At 40.0% G+C, this 15,997-nt stretch overlaps 17 non-coding genes across 17 annotated transcripts; all 17 read right to left on the bottom strand.

Annotated features, from left to right (window-relative positions):
- Positions 1-647: 647 nt before the first annotated feature.
- LOC139456631 (U1 spliceosomal RNA) lies at positions 648-812 on the bottom strand. Its single transcript, XR_011652578.1, has one exon. It is a non-coding gene; the product is annotated as a U1 spliceosomal RNA (small nuclear RNA).
- Positions 813-1,558: 746 nt separating this feature from the next.
- LOC139456624 (U1 spliceosomal RNA) lies at positions 1,559-1,723 on the bottom strand. Its single transcript, XR_011652571.1, has one exon. It is a non-coding gene; the product is annotated as a U1 spliceosomal RNA (small nuclear RNA).
- Positions 1,724-2,468: 745 nt separating this feature from the next.
- Positions 2,469-2,633, bottom strand: LOC139456607 (U1 spliceosomal RNA). Its single transcript, XR_011652555.1, has one exon. It is a non-coding gene; the product is annotated as a U1 spliceosomal RNA (small nuclear RNA).
- A 748-nt stretch (positions 2,634-3,381) lies between these two features.
- On the bottom strand, positions 3,382-3,546 carry LOC139456623 (U1 spliceosomal RNA). The gene has a single exon (XR_011652570.1). It is a non-coding gene; the product is annotated as a U1 spliceosomal RNA (small nuclear RNA).
- Positions 3,547-4,291: 745 nt separating this feature from the next.
- On the bottom strand, positions 4,292-4,456 carry LOC139456621 (U1 spliceosomal RNA). Its single transcript, XR_011652568.1, has one exon. It is a non-coding gene; the product is annotated as a U1 spliceosomal RNA (small nuclear RNA).
- Positions 4,457-5,201: 745 nt separating this feature from the next.
- Positions 5,202-5,366, bottom strand: LOC139456606 (U1 spliceosomal RNA). The gene has a single exon (XR_011652554.1). It is a non-coding gene; the product is annotated as a U1 spliceosomal RNA (small nuclear RNA).
- A 748-nt stretch (positions 5,367-6,114) lies between these two features.
- On the bottom strand, positions 6,115-6,279 carry LOC139456620 (U1 spliceosomal RNA). The gene has a single exon (XR_011652567.1). It is a non-coding gene; the product is annotated as a U1 spliceosomal RNA (small nuclear RNA).
- A 748-nt stretch (positions 6,280-7,027) lies between these two features.
- Positions 7,028-7,192, bottom strand: LOC139456605 (U1 spliceosomal RNA). Its single transcript, XR_011652553.1, has one exon. It is a non-coding gene; the product is annotated as a U1 spliceosomal RNA (small nuclear RNA).
- Positions 7,193-7,938: 746 nt separating this feature from the next.
- Positions 7,939-8,103, bottom strand: LOC139456629 (U1 spliceosomal RNA). The gene has a single exon (XR_011652576.1). It is a non-coding gene; the product is annotated as a U1 spliceosomal RNA (small nuclear RNA).
- Positions 8,104-8,848: 745 nt separating this feature from the next.
- Positions 8,849-9,013, bottom strand: LOC139456604 (U1 spliceosomal RNA). Its single transcript, XR_011652552.1, has one exon. It is a non-coding gene; the product is annotated as a U1 spliceosomal RNA (small nuclear RNA).
- Positions 9,014-9,759: 746 nt separating this feature from the next.
- LOC139456603 (U1 spliceosomal RNA) lies at positions 9,760-9,924 on the bottom strand. Its single transcript, XR_011652551.1, has one exon. It is a non-coding gene; the product is annotated as a U1 spliceosomal RNA (small nuclear RNA).
- A 746-nt stretch (positions 9,925-10,670) lies between these two features.
- On the bottom strand, positions 10,671-10,835 carry LOC139456619 (U1 spliceosomal RNA). The gene has a single exon (XR_011652566.1). It is a non-coding gene; the product is annotated as a U1 spliceosomal RNA (small nuclear RNA).
- Positions 10,836-11,580: 745 nt separating this feature from the next.
- On the bottom strand, positions 11,581-11,745 carry LOC139456602 (U1 spliceosomal RNA). The gene has a single exon (XR_011652550.1). It is a non-coding gene; the product is annotated as a U1 spliceosomal RNA (small nuclear RNA).
- A 746-nt stretch (positions 11,746-12,491) lies between these two features.
- LOC139456613 (U1 spliceosomal RNA) lies at positions 12,492-12,656 on the bottom strand. Its single transcript, XR_011652561.1, has one exon. It is a non-coding gene; the product is annotated as a U1 spliceosomal RNA (small nuclear RNA).
- Positions 12,657-13,403: 747 nt separating this feature from the next.
- LOC139456628 (U1 spliceosomal RNA) lies at positions 13,404-13,568 on the bottom strand. The gene has a single exon (XR_011652575.1). It is a non-coding gene; the product is annotated as a U1 spliceosomal RNA (small nuclear RNA).
- Positions 13,569-14,313: 745 nt separating this feature from the next.
- On the bottom strand, positions 14,314-14,478 carry LOC139456601 (U1 spliceosomal RNA). Its single transcript, XR_011652549.1, has one exon. It is a non-coding gene; the product is annotated as a U1 spliceosomal RNA (small nuclear RNA).
- A 746-nt stretch (positions 14,479-15,224) lies between these two features.
- LOC139456618 (U1 spliceosomal RNA) lies at positions 15,225-15,389 on the bottom strand. Its single transcript, XR_011652565.1, has one exon. It is a non-coding gene; the product is annotated as a U1 spliceosomal RNA (small nuclear RNA).
- Between the last annotated feature and the right edge of the window lie 608 nt (positions 15,390-15,997).

The following is a 15,997-nucleotide window of genomic DNA, read 5'->3' as shown; positions in this document are numbered from 1 at the left end:
TATTAACTATCCAGGACCACCAACAAGGCTTTCTGTAAGGGTAACCCTTCTTATTTTGGTCCATATTATTTACTTTATTTCCTTCGAATTATCATACAGATAGATACTTTTTAAGCTGAACCTATCTGAGAGAGGCCAAATTTATATCATGTAGACGTACACCATACGTCTCTGTAGAAGTACATTATTTAACATGATACGTACGGAAAACGTATATAGCGCGGTTTTCCAATTCTCACATGATAGTAATAAGACCAATGTGAGGTCATACCCATCAGATTTTCACAAATGTCTAACTTTTTAAAGTTGGTTCCTATTAAGAGCACATAATAGCAGTTGAAATAACAAATACCACTCCACATACAACCAATTTGGGCTATTTTGAAAGTGTTTTAACATAAATATAGAAACAACCAAATGATGAAACATTGATACACACACTCAGGTTAGCATTAACAGCTTGACCAGTGCAACTTCACTGGCCGTATTAAGAACACCAGTTCAGATAACAACTTTTCCGGAATAGTTTCAACACAGGCCAACACTTTCGTTAGGTTTCCAGGGGTTGGTTTGGACGCACACACAGTACATACATACCAACATCTCCAGATTAAATTCAACAGATATCTATTATTTGGTTTGATTTTCGGGGGGTGGCGCGGACACACACTCCCCCAAACATATAAATTACGTACTCGAGTCTCCCCCATTTGGGGAGATCGCAGAGGTCAGCCAAACCAAGGTGCAATGGAAAGGCCTCACCCTGGGAGAACCGATGCTGAGAACGGCAACCTCCCGTACCAGGTAAGTATGCTAGCTTACATTTTCAACACACTACTTCTTCTGGTAGGGGGTCTCACTCAACTGAGGTGACTTCAGCGACTTATCACAGATTGTTTAGAAACTACAGGTATTAACTATCCAGGACCACCAACAAGGCTTTCTGTAACAGTAACCCTTCTTATTTTGGTCCATATTATTTACTTTATTTCCTTCGAATTATCATACAGATAGATACTTTTTAAGCTGAACCTATCTGAGAGAGGCCAAATTTATATCATGTAGACGTACACCATACGTCTCTGTAGAAGTACATTATTTAACATGATACGTACGGAAAACGTATATAGCGCGGTTTTCGAATTCTCACATGATAGTAATAAGACCAATGTGAGGTCATACCCATCAGATTTTCACAAATGTCTAACTTTTTAAAGTAGGTTCCTATTAAGAGCACATAATAGCAGTTGAAATAACAAATACCACTCCACATACAACCAATTTGGGCTATTTTGAAAGTGTTTTAACATAAATATAGAAACAACCAAATGATGAAACATTGATACACACACTCAGGTTAGCATTAACAGCTTGACCAGTGCAACTTCACTGGCCGTATTAAGAACACCAGTTCAGATAACAACTTTTCTGGAATAGTTTCAACACAGACCAACACTTTCGTTTGGTTTCCAGGGGTTGGTTTATACACACACATAGTACATACATACCAACATCTCCAGATTAAATTCAACAGATATCTATTATTTGGTTTGATTTTCGGGGGGTGGCGCGGACGCACACTCCCCCACACATATAAATTACGTACTCGAGTCTCCCCCATTCGGGGAGATCGCAGAGGTCAGCCAAACCAAGGTGCAATGGAAAGGCCTCACCCTGGGAGAACCGATGCTGAGAACGGCAACCTCCCGTACCAGGTAAGTATGCTAGCTTACATTTTCAACACACTACTTCTTCTGGTAGGGGGTCTCACTCAACTGAGCTGACTTCAGCGACTTATCACAGATTGTTTAGAAACTACAGGTATTAACTATCCAGGACCACCAACAAGGCTTTCTGTAAGGGTAACCCTTCTTATTTTGGTCCATATCATTTACTTTATTTCCTTCGAATTATCATACAGATAGATACTTTTTAAGCTGAACCTATCTGAGAGAGGCCAAATTTATATCATGTAGACGTACACCATACGTCTCTGTAGAAGTACACTATTTAACATGATACGTACGGAAAACGTATATAGCGCGGTTTTCCAATTCTAACATGATAGTAATAAGACCAATGTGAGGTCATACCCATCAGATTTTCACAAATGTCTAACTTTTCAAAGTAGGTACTTTTAAGAGTACATAATAGCAGTTGAAATAGCAAATACCACTCCACATACAACCAATTTGGGCTATTTTGAAAGTGTCTTAACATAAATATAGAAACAACCAAATGATGAAACATTGATACACACACTCAGGTTAGCATTGACAGCTTGACCAGTGCAACTTCACTGGCCGTATTAAGAACACTAGTTGAGATAACAACTTTTCCAGAATAGTTTCAACACAGGCCAACACTTTCGTTAGGTTTCCAGGGGTTGGTTTGGACGCACACACAGTACATACATACCAACATCTCCAGATTAAATTCAACAGATATCTATTATTTGGTTTGATTTTCGGGGGGTGGCGCGGACGCACACTCCCCCACACATATAAATTACGTACTCGAGTCTCCCCCATTTGGGGAGATCGCAGAGGTCAGCCAAACCAAGGTGCAATGGAAAGGCCTCACCCTGGGAGAACCGATGCTGAGAACGGCAACCTCCCGTACCAGGTAAGTATGCTAGCTTACATTTTCAACACACTACTTCTTCTGGTAGGGGGTCTCACTCAAATGAGGTGACTTCAGCGACTTATCACAGATTGTTTAGAAACTACATGTATTAACTATCCAGGACCACCAACAAGGCTTTCTGTAAGGGTAACCCTTCTTATTTTGGTCCATATCATTTACTTTATTTCCTTCGAATTATCATACAGATAGATACTTTTTAAGCTGAACCTATCTGAGAGAGGCAAAATTTATATCATGTAGACGTACACCATATACGTCTCTGTAGAAGTACATTATTTAACATGATACGTACGGAAAACGTATATAGCGCGGTTTTCGAATTCTCACATGATAGTAATAAGACCAATGTGAGGTCATACCCATCAGATTTTCACAAATGTCTAACTTTTTAAAGTAGGTTCCTATTAAGAGCACATAATAGCAGTTGAAATAACAAATACCACTCCACATACAACCAATTTGGGCTATTTTGAAAGTGTTTTAACATAAATATAGAAACAACCAAATGATGAAACATTGATACACACACTCAGGTTAGCATTAACAGCTTGACCAGTGCAACTTCACTGGCCGTATTAAGAACACCAGTTCAGATAACAACTTTTCCGGAATAGTTTCAACACAGACCAACACTTTCGTTTGGTTTCCAGGGGTTGGTTTATACGCACACATAGTACATACATACCAACATCTCCAGATTAAATTCAACAGATATCTATTATTTGGTTTGATTTTCGGGGGGTGGCGCGGACGCACACTCCCCCACACATATAAATTACGTACTCGAGTCTCCCCCATTCGGGGAGATCGCAGAGGTCAGCCAAACCAAGGTGCAATGGAAAGGCCTCACCCTGGGAGAACCGATGCTGAGAACGGCAACCTCCCGTACCAGGTAAGTATGCTAGCTTACATTTTCAACACACTACTTCTTCTGGTAGGGGGTCTCACTCAACTGAGGTGACTTCAGCGACTTATCACAGATTGTTTAGAAACTACAGGTATTAACTATCCAGGACCACCAACAAGGCTTTCTGTAAGGGTAACCCTTCTTATTTTGGTCCATATCATTTACTTTATTTCCTTCGAATTATCATACAGATAGATACTTTTTAAGCTGAACCTATCTGAGAGAGGCAAAATTTATATCATGTAGACGTACACCATACGTCTCTGTAGAAGTACACTATTTAACATGATACGTACGGAAAACGTATATAGCGCGGTTTTCCAATTCTAACATGATAGTAATAAGACCAATGTGAGGTCATACCCATCAGATTTTCACAAATGTCTAACTTTTCAAAGTAGGTACTTTTAAGAGTACATAATAGCAGTTGAAATAGCAAATACCACTCCACATACAACCAATTTGGGCTATTTTGAAAGTGTCTTAACATAAATATAGAAACAACCAAATGATGAAACATTGATACACACACTCAGGTTAGCATTAACAGCTTGACCAGTGCAACTTCACTGGCCGTATTAAGAACACTAGTTGAGATAACAACTTTTCCAGAATAGTTTCAACACAGGCCAACACTTTCGTTAGGTTTCCAGGGGTTGGTTTGGACGCACACACAGTACATACATACCAACATCTCCAGATTAAATTCAACAGATATCTATTATTTGGTTTGATTTTCGGGGGGTGGCGCGGACGCACACTCCCCCACACATATAAATTACGTACTCGAGTCTCCCCCATTCGGGGAGATCGCAGAGGTCAGCCAAACCAAGGTGCAATGGAAAGGCCTCACCCTGGGAGAACCGATGCTGAGAACGGCAACCTCCCGTACCAGGTAAGTATGCTAGCTTACATTTTCAACACACTACTTCTTCTGGTAGGGGGTCTCACTCAACTGAGCTGACTTCAGCGACTTATCACAGATTGTTTAGAAACTACAGGTATTAACTATCCAGGACCACCAACAAGGCTTTCTGTAAGGGTAACCCTTCTTATTTTGGTCCATATCATTTACTTTATTTCCTTCGAATTATCATATAGATAGATACTTTTTAAGCTGAACCTATCTGAGAGAGGCAAAATTTATATCATGTAGACGTACACCATACGTCTCTGTAGAAGTACACTATTTAACATGATACGTACGGAAAACGTATATAGCGCGGTTTTCCAATTCTAACATGATAGTAATAAGACCAATGTGAGGTCATACCCATCAGATTTTCACAAATGTCTAACTTTTCAAAGTAGGTACTTTTAAGAGTACATAATAGCAGTTGAAATAGCAAATACCACTCCACATACAACCAATTTGGGCTATTTTGAAAGTGTCTTAACATAAATATAGAAACAACCAAATGATGAAACATTGATACACACACTCAGGTTAGCATTGACAGCTTGACCAGTGCAACTTCACTGGCCGTATTAAGAACACTAGTTGAGATAACAACTTTTCCAGAATAGTTTCAACACAGGCCAACACTTTCGTTAGGTTTCCAGGGGTTGGTTTGGACGCACACACAGTACATACATACCAACATCTCCAGATTAAATTCAACAGATATCTATTATTTGGTTTGATTTTCGGGGGGTGGCGCGGACGCACACTCCCCCACACATATAAATTACGTACTCGAGTCTCCCCCATTTGGGGAGATCGCAGAGGTCAGCCAAACCAAGGTGCAATGGAAAGGCCTCACCCTGGGAGAACCGATGCTGAGAACGGCAACCTCCCGTACCAGGTAAGTATGCTAGCTTACATTTTCAACACACTACTTCTTCTGGTAGGGGGTCTCACTCAACTGAGGTGACTTCAGCGACTTATCACAGATTGTTTAGAAACTACATGTATTAACTATCCAGGACCACCAACAAGGCTTTCTGTAAGGGTAACCCTTCTTATTTTGGTCCATATCATTTACTTTATTTCCTTCGAATTATCATACAGATAGATACTTTTTAAGCTGAACCTATCTGAGAGAGGCCAAATTTATATCATGTAGACGTACACCATATACGTCTCTGTAGAAGTACATTATTTAACATGATACGTACGGAAAACGTATATAGCGCGGTTTTCCAATTCTCACATGATAGTAATAAGACCAATGTGAGGTCATACCCATCAGATTTTCACAAATGTCTCACTTTTTAAAGTAGGTTCCTATTAAGAGCACATAATAGCAGTTGAAATAACAAATACCACTCCACATACAACCAATTTGGGCTATTTTGAAAGTGTTTTAACATAAATATAGAAACAACCAAATGATGAAACATTGATACACACACTCAGGTTAGCATTAACAGCTTGACCAGTGCAACTTCACTGGCCGTATTAAGAACACCAGTTCAGATAACAACTTTTCCGGAATAGTTTCAACACAGACCAACACTTTCGTTTGGTTTCCAGGGGTTGGTTTATACGCACACATAGTACATACATACCAACATCTCCAGATTAAATTCAACAGATATCTATTATTTGGTTTGATTTTCGGGGGGTGGCGCGGACGCACACTCCCCCACACATATAAATTACGTACTCGAGTCTCCCCCATTCGGGGAGATCGCAGAGGTCAGCCAAACCAAGGTGCAATGGAAAGGCCTCACCCTGGGAGAACCGATGCTGAGAACGGCAACCTCCCGTACCAGGTAAGTATGCTAGCTTACATTTTCAACACACTACTTCTTCTGGTAGGGGGTCTCACTCAACTGAGCTGACTTCAGCGACTTATCACAGATTGTTTAGAAACTACATGTATTAACTATCCAGGACCACCAACAAGGCTTTCTGTAAGGGTAACCCTTCTTATTTTGGTCCATATCATTTACTTTATTTCCTTCGAATTATCATACAGATAGATACTTTTTAAGCTGAACCTATCTGAGAGAGGCCAAATTTATATCATGTAGACGTACACCATATACGTCTCTGTAGAAGTACATTATTTAACATGATACGTACGGAAAACGTATATAGCGCGGTTTTCCAATTCTCACATGATAGTAATAAGACCAATGTGAGGTCATACCCATCAGATTGTCACAAATGTCTACCTTTTTAAAGTAGGTTCCTATTAAGAGAACATAATAGCAGTTGAAATAACAAATACCACTCCACATACAACCAATTTGGGCTATTTTGAAAGTGTCTTAACATAAATATAGAAACAACCAAATGATGAAACATTGATACACACACTCAGGTTAGCATTAACAGCTTGACCAGTGCAACTTCACTGGCCGTATTAAGAACACCAGTTCAGATAACAACTTTTCCGGAATAGTTTCAACACAGACCAACACTTTCGTTTGGTTTCCAGGGGTTGGTTTGGACGCACACATAGTACATACATACCAACATCTCCAGATTAAATTCAACAGATATCTATTATTTGGTTTAATTTTCGGGGGGTGGCGCGGACGCACACTCCCCCACACATATAAATTACGTACTCGAGTCTCCCCCATTTGGGGAGATCGCAGAGGTCAGCCAAACCAAGGTGCAATGGAAAGGCCTCACCCTGGGAGAACCGATGCTGAGAACGGCAACCTCCCGTACCAGGTAAGTATGCTAGCTTACATTTTCAACACACTACTTCTTCTGGTAGGGGGTCTCACTCAACTGAGGTGACTTCAGCGACTTATCACAGATTGTTTAGAAACTACAGGTATTAACTATCCAGGACCACCAACAAGGCTTTCTGTAACAGTAACCCTTCTTTTTTTGGTCCATATTATTTACTTTATTTCCTTCGAATTATCATACAGATAGATACTTTTTAAGCTGAACCTATCTGAGAGAGGCAAAATTTATATCATGTAGACGTACACCATACGTCTCTGTAGAAGTACATTATTTAACATGATACGTACGGAAAACGTATATAGCGCGGTTTTCCAATTCTCACATGATAGTAATAAGACCAATGTGAGGTCATACCCATCAGATTTTCACAAATGTCTCACTTTTTAAAGTAGGTTCCTATTAAGAGCACATAATAGCAGTTGAAATAACAAATACCACTCCACATACAACCAATTTGGGCTATTTTGAAAGTGTTTTAACATAAATATAGAAACAACCAAATGATGAAACATTGATACACACACTCAGGTTAGCATTAACAGCTTGACCAGTGCAACTTCACTGGCCGTATTAAGAACACCAGTTCAGATAACAACTTTTCCGGAATAGTTTCAACACAGACCAACACTTTCGTTTGGTTTCCAGGGGTTGGTTTATACGCACACATAGTACATACATACCAACATCTCCAGATTAAATTCAACAGATATCTATTATTTGGTTTGATTTTCGGGGGGTGGCGCGGACGCACACTCCCCCACACATATAAATTACGTACTCGAGTCTCCCCCATTCGGGGAGATCGCAGAGGTCAGCCAAACCAAGGTGCAGTGGAAAGGCCTCACCCTGGGAGAACCGATGCTGAGAACGGCAACCTCCCGTACCAGGTAAGTATGCTAGCTTACATTTTCAACACACTACTTCTTCTGGTAGGGGGTCTCACTCAACTGAGCTGACTTCAGCGACTTATCACAGATTGTTTAGAAACTACAGGTATTAACTATCCAGGACCACCAACAAGGCTTTCTGTAAGGGTAACCCTTCTTATTTTGGTCCATATCATTTACTTTATTTCCTTCGAATTATCATACAGATAGATACTTTTTAAGCTGAACCTATCTGAGAGAGGCCAAATTTATATCATGTAGACGTACACCATACGTCTCTGTAGAAGTACACTATTTAACATGATACGTACGGAAAACGTATATAGCGCGGTTTTCCAATTCTAACATGATAGTAATAAGACCAATGTGAGGTCATACCCATCAGATTTTCACAAATGTCTAACTTTTCAAAGTAGGTACTTTTAAGAGTACATAATAGCAGTTGAAATAGCAAATACCACTCCACATACAACCAATTTGGGCTATTTTGAAAGTGTCTTAACATAAATATAGAAACAACCAAATGATGAAACATTGATACACACACTCAGGTTAGCATTGACAGCTTGACCAGTGCAACTTCACTGGCCGTATTAAGAACACTAGTTGAGATAACAACTTTTCCGGAATAGTTTCAACACAGGCCAACACTTTCGTTAGGTTTCCAGGGGTTGGTTTGGACGCACACACAGTACATACATACCAACATCTCCAGATTAAATTCAACAGATATCTATTATTTGGTTTGATTTTCGGGGGGTGGCGCGGACGCACACTCCCCCACACATATAAATTACGTACTCGAGTCTCCCCCATTTGGGGAGATCGCAGAGGTCAGCCAAACCAAGGTGCAATGGAAAGGCCTCACCCTGGGAGAACCGATGCTGAGAACGGCAACCTCCCGTACCAGGTAAGTATGCTAGCTTACATTTTCAACACACTACTTCTTCTGGTAGGGGGTCTCACTCAACTGAGGTGACTTCAGCGACTTATCACAGATTGTTTAGAAACTACAGGTATTAACTATCCAGGACCACCAACAAGGCTTTCTGTAACAGTAACCCTTCTTATTTTGGTCCATATTATTTACTTTATTTCCTTCGAATTATCATACAGATAGATACTTTTTAAGCTGAACCTATCTGAGAGAGGCAAAATTTATATCATGTAGACGTACACCATACGTCTCTGTAGAAGTACATTATTTAACATGATACGTACGGAAAACGTATATAGCGCGGTTTTCGAATTCTCACATGATAGTAATAAGACCAATGTGAGGTCATACCCATCAGATTTTCACAAATGTCTAACTTTTTAAAGTAGGTTCCTATTAAGAGTACATAATAGCAGTTGAAATAGCAAATACCACTCCACATACAACCAATTTGGGCTATTTTGAAAGTGTCTTAACATAAATATAGAAACAACCAAATGATGAAACATTGATACACACACTCAGGTTAGCATTGACAGCTTGACCAGTGCAACTTCACTGGCCGTATTAAGAACACTAGTTGAGATAACAACTTTTCCAGAATAGTTTCAACACAGGCCAACACTTTCGTTAGGTTTCCAGGGGTTGGTTTGGACGCACACACAGTACATACATACCAACATCTCCAGATTAAATTCAACAGATATCTATTATTTGGTTTGATTTTCGGGGGGTGGCGCGGACGCACACTCCCCCACACATATAAATTACGTACTCGAGTCTCCCCCATTTGGGGAGATCGCAGAGGTCAGCCAAACCAAGGTGCAATGGAAAGGCCTCACCCTGGGAGAACCGATGCTGAGAACGGCAACCTCCCGTACCAGGTAAGTATGCTAGCTTACATTTTCAACACACTACTTCTTCTGGTAGGGGGTCTCACTCAACTGAGGTGACTTCAGCGACTTATCACAGATTGTTTAGAAACTACAGGTATTAACTATCCAGGACCACCAACAAGGCTTTCTGTAACAGTAACCCTTCTTATTTTGGTCCATATTATTTACTTTATTTCCTTCGAATTATCATACAGATAGATACTTTTTAAGCTGAACCTATCTGAGAGAGGCAAAATTTATATCATGTAGACGTACACCATACGTCTCTGTAGAAGTACATTATTTAACATGATACGTACGGAAAACGTATATAGCGCGGTTTTCGAATTCTCACATGATAGTAATAAGACCAATGTGAGGTCATACCCATCAGATTTTCACAAATGTCTAACTTTTTAAAGTAGGTTCCTATTAAGAGCACATAATAGCAGTTGAAATAACAAATACCACTCCACATACAACCAATTTGGGCTATTTTGAAAGTGTTTTAACATAAATATAGAAACAACCAAATGATGAAACATTGATACACACACTCAGGTTAGCATTAACAGCTTGACCAGTGCAACTTCACTGGCCGTATTAAGAACACCAGTTCAGATAACAACTTTTCCGGAATAGTTTCAACACAGACCAACACTTTCGTTTGGTTTCCAGGGGTTGGTTTATACGCACACATAGTACATACATACCAACATCTCCAGATTAAATTCAACAGATATCTATTATTTGGTTTGATTTTCGGGGGGTGGCGCGGACGCACACTCCCCCACACATATAAATTACGTACTCGAGTCTCCCCCATTCGGGGAGATCGCAGAGGTCAGCCAAACCAAGGTGCAATGGAAAGGCCTCACCCTGGGAGAACCGATGCTGAGAACGGCAACCTCCCGTACCAGGTAAGTATGCTAGCTTACATTTTCAACACACTACTTCTTCTGGTAGGGGGTCTCACTCAACTGAGCTGACTTCAGCGACTTATCACAGATTGTTTAGAAACTACAGGTATTAACTATCCAGGACCACCAACAAGGCTTTCTGTAAGGGTAACCCTTCTTATTTTGGTCCATATCATTTACTTTATTTCCTTCGAATTATCATACAGATAGATACTTTTTAAGCTGAACCTATCTGAGAGAGGCCAAATTTATATCATGTAGACGTACACCATACGTCTCTGTAGAAGTACACTATTTAACATGATACGTACGGAAAACGTATATAGCGCGGTTTTCCAATTATAACATGATAGTAATAAGACCAATGTGAGGTCATACCCATCAGATTTTCACAAATGTCTAACTTTTCAAAGTAGGTACTTTTAAGAGTACATAATAGCAGTTGAAATAGCAAATACCACTCCACATACAACCAATTTGGGCTATTTTGAAAGTGTCTTAACATAAATATAGAAACAACCAAATGATGAAACATTGATACACACACTCAGGTTAGCATTGACAGCTTGACCAGTGCAACTTCACTGGCCGTATTAAGAACACTAGTTGAGATAACAACTTTTCCGGAATAGTTTCAACACAGGCCAACACTTTCGTTAGGTTTCCAGGGGTTGGTTTGGACGCACACACAGTACATACATACCAACATCTCCAGATTAAATTCAACAGATATCTATTATTTGGTTTGATTTTCGGGGGGTGGCGCGGACGCACACTCCCCCACACATATAAATTACGTACTCGAGTCTCCCCCATTTGGGGAGATCGCAGAGGTCAGCCAAACCAAGGTGCAATGGAAAGGCCTCACCCTGGGAGAACCGATGCTGAGAACGGCAACCTCCCGTACCAGGTAAGTATGCTAGCTTACATTTTCAACACACTACTTCTTCTGGTAGGGGGTCTCACTCAACTGAGGTGACTTCAGCGACTTATCACAGATTGTTTAGAAACTACAGGTATTAACTATCCAGGACCACCAACAAGGCTTTCTGTAACAGTAACCCTTCTTATTTTGGTCCATATTATTTACTTTATTTCCTTCGAATTATCATACAGATAGATACTTTTTAAGCTGAACCTATCTGAGAGAGGCAAAATTTATATCATGTAGACGTACACCATACGTCTCTGTAGAAGTACATTATTTAACATGATACGTACGGAAAACGTATATAGCGCGGTTTTCGAATTCTCACATGATAGTAATAAGACCAATGTGAGGTCATACCCATCAGATTTTCACAAATGTCTAACTTTTTAAAGTAGGTTCCTATTAAGAGTACATAATAGCAGTTGAAATAGCAAATACCACTCCACATACAACCAATTTGGGCTATTTTGAAAGTGTCTTAACATAAATATAGAAACAACCAAATGATGAAACATTGATACACACACTCAGGTTAGCATTGACAGCTTGACCAGTGCAACTTCACTGGCCGTATTAAGAACACTAGTTGAGATAACAACTTTTCCAGAATAGTTTCAACACAGGCCAACACTTTCGTTAGGTTTCCAGGGGTTGGTTTGGACGCACACATAGTACATACATACCAACATCTCCAGATTAAATTCCAAAGATATCTATTATTTGGTTTAATTTTTGGGGGGTGGCGCGGACGCACACTCCCCCACACATATAAATTACGTACTCGAATCTCCCCCATTTGGGGAGATCGCAGAGGTCAGCCAAACCAAGGTGCAATGGAAAGGCCTCACCCTGGGAGAACCGATGCTGAGAACGGCAACCTCCCGTACCAGGTAAGTATGCTAGCTTACATTTTCAACGCACTACTTCTTCTGGTAGGGGGTCTCACTCAACTGAGGTGACTTCAGCGACTTATCACAGATTGTTTAGAAACTACAGGTATTAACTATCCAGTACCACCAACAAGGCTTTCTGTAACAGTAACCCTTCTTATTTTGGTCCATATTATTTACTCTATTTCCTTCGAATTATCATACAGATAGATACTTTTGAAAGCTGAACCTATCTGAGAGAGGCCAAATTTATATCATGTAGACGTACACCATACGTCTCTGTAGAAGTACATTATTTAACATGATACGTACGGAAAACGTATATAGCGCGGTTTTCCAATTCTCACATGATAGTAATAAGACCAATGTGAGGTCATACCCATCAGATTTTCACAAATGTCTCACTTTTTAAAGTAGGTTCCTATTAAGAGCACATAATAGCAGTTGAAATAACAAATACCACTCCACATACAACCAATTTGGGCTATTTTGAAAGTGTTTTAACATAAATATAGAAACAACCAAATGATGAAACATTGATACACACACTCAGGTTAGCATTAACAGCTTGACCAGTGCAACTTCACTGGCCGTATTAAGAACACCAGTTCAGATAACAACTTTTCCGGAATAGTTTCAACACAGACCAACACTTTCGTTTGGTTTCCAGGGGTTGGTTTATACGCACACATAGTACATACATACCAACATCTCCAGATTAAATTCAACAGATATCTATTATTTGGTTTGATTTTCGGGGGGTGGCGCGGACGCACACTCCCCCACACATATAAATTACGTACTCGAGTCTCCCCCATTCGGGGAGATCGCAGAGGTCAGCCAAACCAAGGTGCAGTGGAAAGGCCTCACCCTGGGAGAACCGATGCTGAGAACGGCAACCTCCCGTACCAGGTAAGTATGCTAGCTTACATTTTCAACACACTACTTCTTCTGGTAGGGGGTCTCACTCAACTGAGCTGACTTCAGCGACTTATCACAGATTGTTTAGAAACTACAGGTATTAACTATCCAGGACCACCAACAAGGCTTTCTGTAAGGGTAACCCTTCTTATTTTGGTCCATATCATTTACTTTATTTCCTTCGAATTATCATACAGATAGATACTTTTTAAGCTGAACCTATCTGAGAGAGGCCAAATTTATATCATGTAGACGTACACCATACGTCTCTGTAGAAGTACACTATTTAACATGATACGTACGGAAAACGTATATAGCGCGGTTTTCCAATTCTAACATGATAGTAATAAGACCAATGTGAGGTCATACCCATCAGATTTTCACAAATGTCTAACTTTTCAAAGTAGGTACTTTTAAGAGTACATAATAGCAGTTGAAATAGCAAATACCACTCCACATACAACCAATTTGGGCTATTTTGAAAGTGTCTTAACATAAATATAGAAACAACCAAATGATGAAACATTGATACACACACTCAGGTTAGCATTGACAGCTTGACCAGTGCAACTTCACTGGCCGTATTAAGAACACTAGTTGAGATAACAACTTTTCCGGAATAGTTTCAACACAGGCCAACACTTTCGTTAGGTTTCCAGGGGTTGGTTTGGACGCACACACAGTACATACATACCAACATCTCCAGATTAAATTCAACAGATATCTATTATTTGGTTTGATTTTCGGGGGGTGGCGCGGACGCACACTCCCCCACACATATAAATTACGTACTCGAGTCTCCCCCATTTGGGGAGATCGCAGAGGTCAGCCAAACCAAGGTGCAATGGAAAGGCCTCACCCTGGGAGAACCGATGCTGAGAACGGCAACCTCCCGTACCAGGTAAGTATGCTAGCTTACATTTTCAACACACTACTTCTTCTGGTAGGGGGTCTCACTCAACTGAGGTGACTTCAGCGACTTATCACAGATTGTTTAGAAACTACAGGTATTAACTATCCAGGACCACCAACAAGGCTTTCTGTAACAGTAACCCTTCTTATTTTGGTCCATATTATTTACTTTATTTCCTTCGAATTATCATACAGATAGATACTTTTTAAGCTGAACCTATCTGAGAGAGGCAAAATTTATATCATGTAGACGTACACCATACGTCTCTGTAGAAGTACATTATTTAACATGATACGTACGGAAAACGTATATAGCGCGGTTTTCGAATTCTCACATGATAGTAATAAGACCAATGTGAGGTCATACCCATCAGATTTTTACAAATGTCTAACTTTTTAAAGTAGGTTCCTATTAAGAGCACATAATAGCAGTTGAAATAACAAATACCACTCCACATACAACCAATTTGGGCTATTTTGAAAGTGTTTTAACATAAATATAGAAACAACCAAATGATGAAACATTGATACACACACTCAGGTTAGCATTAACAGCTTGACCAGTGCAACTTCACTGGCCGTATTAAGAACACCAGTTCAGATAACAACTTTTCCGGAATAGTTTCAACACAGACCAACACTTTCGTTTGGTTTCCAGGGGTTGGTTTATACGCACACATAGTACATACATACCAACATCTCCAGATTAAATTCAACAGATATCTATTATTTGGTTTGATTTTCGGGGGGTGGCGCGGACGCACACTCCCCCACACATATAAATTACGTACTCGAGTCTCCCCCATTCGGGGAGATCGCAGAGGTCAGCCAAACCAAGGTGCAATGGAAAGGCCTCACCCTGGGAGAACCGATGCTGAGAACGGCAACCTCCCGTACCAGGTAAGTATGCTAGCTTACATTTTCAACACACTACTTCTTCTGGTAGGGGGTCTCACTCAACTGAGCTGACTTCAGCGACTTATCACAGATTGTTTAGAAACTACAGGTATTAACTATCCAGGACCACCAACAAGGCTTTCTGTAAGGGTAACCCTTCTTATTTTGGTCCATATCATTTACTTTATTTCCTTCGAATTATCATACAGATAGATACTTTTTAAGCTGAACCTATCTGAGAGAGGCCAAATTTATATCATGTAGACGTACACCATACGTCTCTGTAGAAGTACACTATTTAACATGATACGTACGGAAAACGTATATAGCGCGGTTTTCCAATTATAACATGATAGTAATAAGACCAATGTGAGGTCATACCCATCAGATTTTCACAAATGTCTACCTTTTTAAAGTAGGTTCCTATTAAGAGAACATAATAGCAGTTGAAATAACAAATACCACTCCACATACAACCAATTTGGGCTATTTTGAAAGTGTCTTAACATAAATATAGAAACAACCAAATGATGAAACATTGATACACACACTCAGGTTAGCATTGACAGCTTGACCAGTGCAACTTCACTGGCCGTATTAAGAACACTAGTTGAGATAA

Source organism: Haliotis cracherodii, unplaced genomic scaffold (assembly GCF_022045235.1).
Source record: "Haliotis cracherodii isolate W230 unplaced genomic scaffold, xgHalCrac1.p SCAF_11, whole genome shotgun sequence".
In the NCBI taxonomy this organism is placed as follows: domain Eukaryota; kingdom Metazoa; phylum Mollusca; class Gastropoda; order Lepetellida; family Haliotidae; genus Haliotis; species Haliotis cracherodii.
Note: the sequence above shows the minus strand (reverse complement) of the source record. Positions and strands in the feature narration are given on the sequence as shown.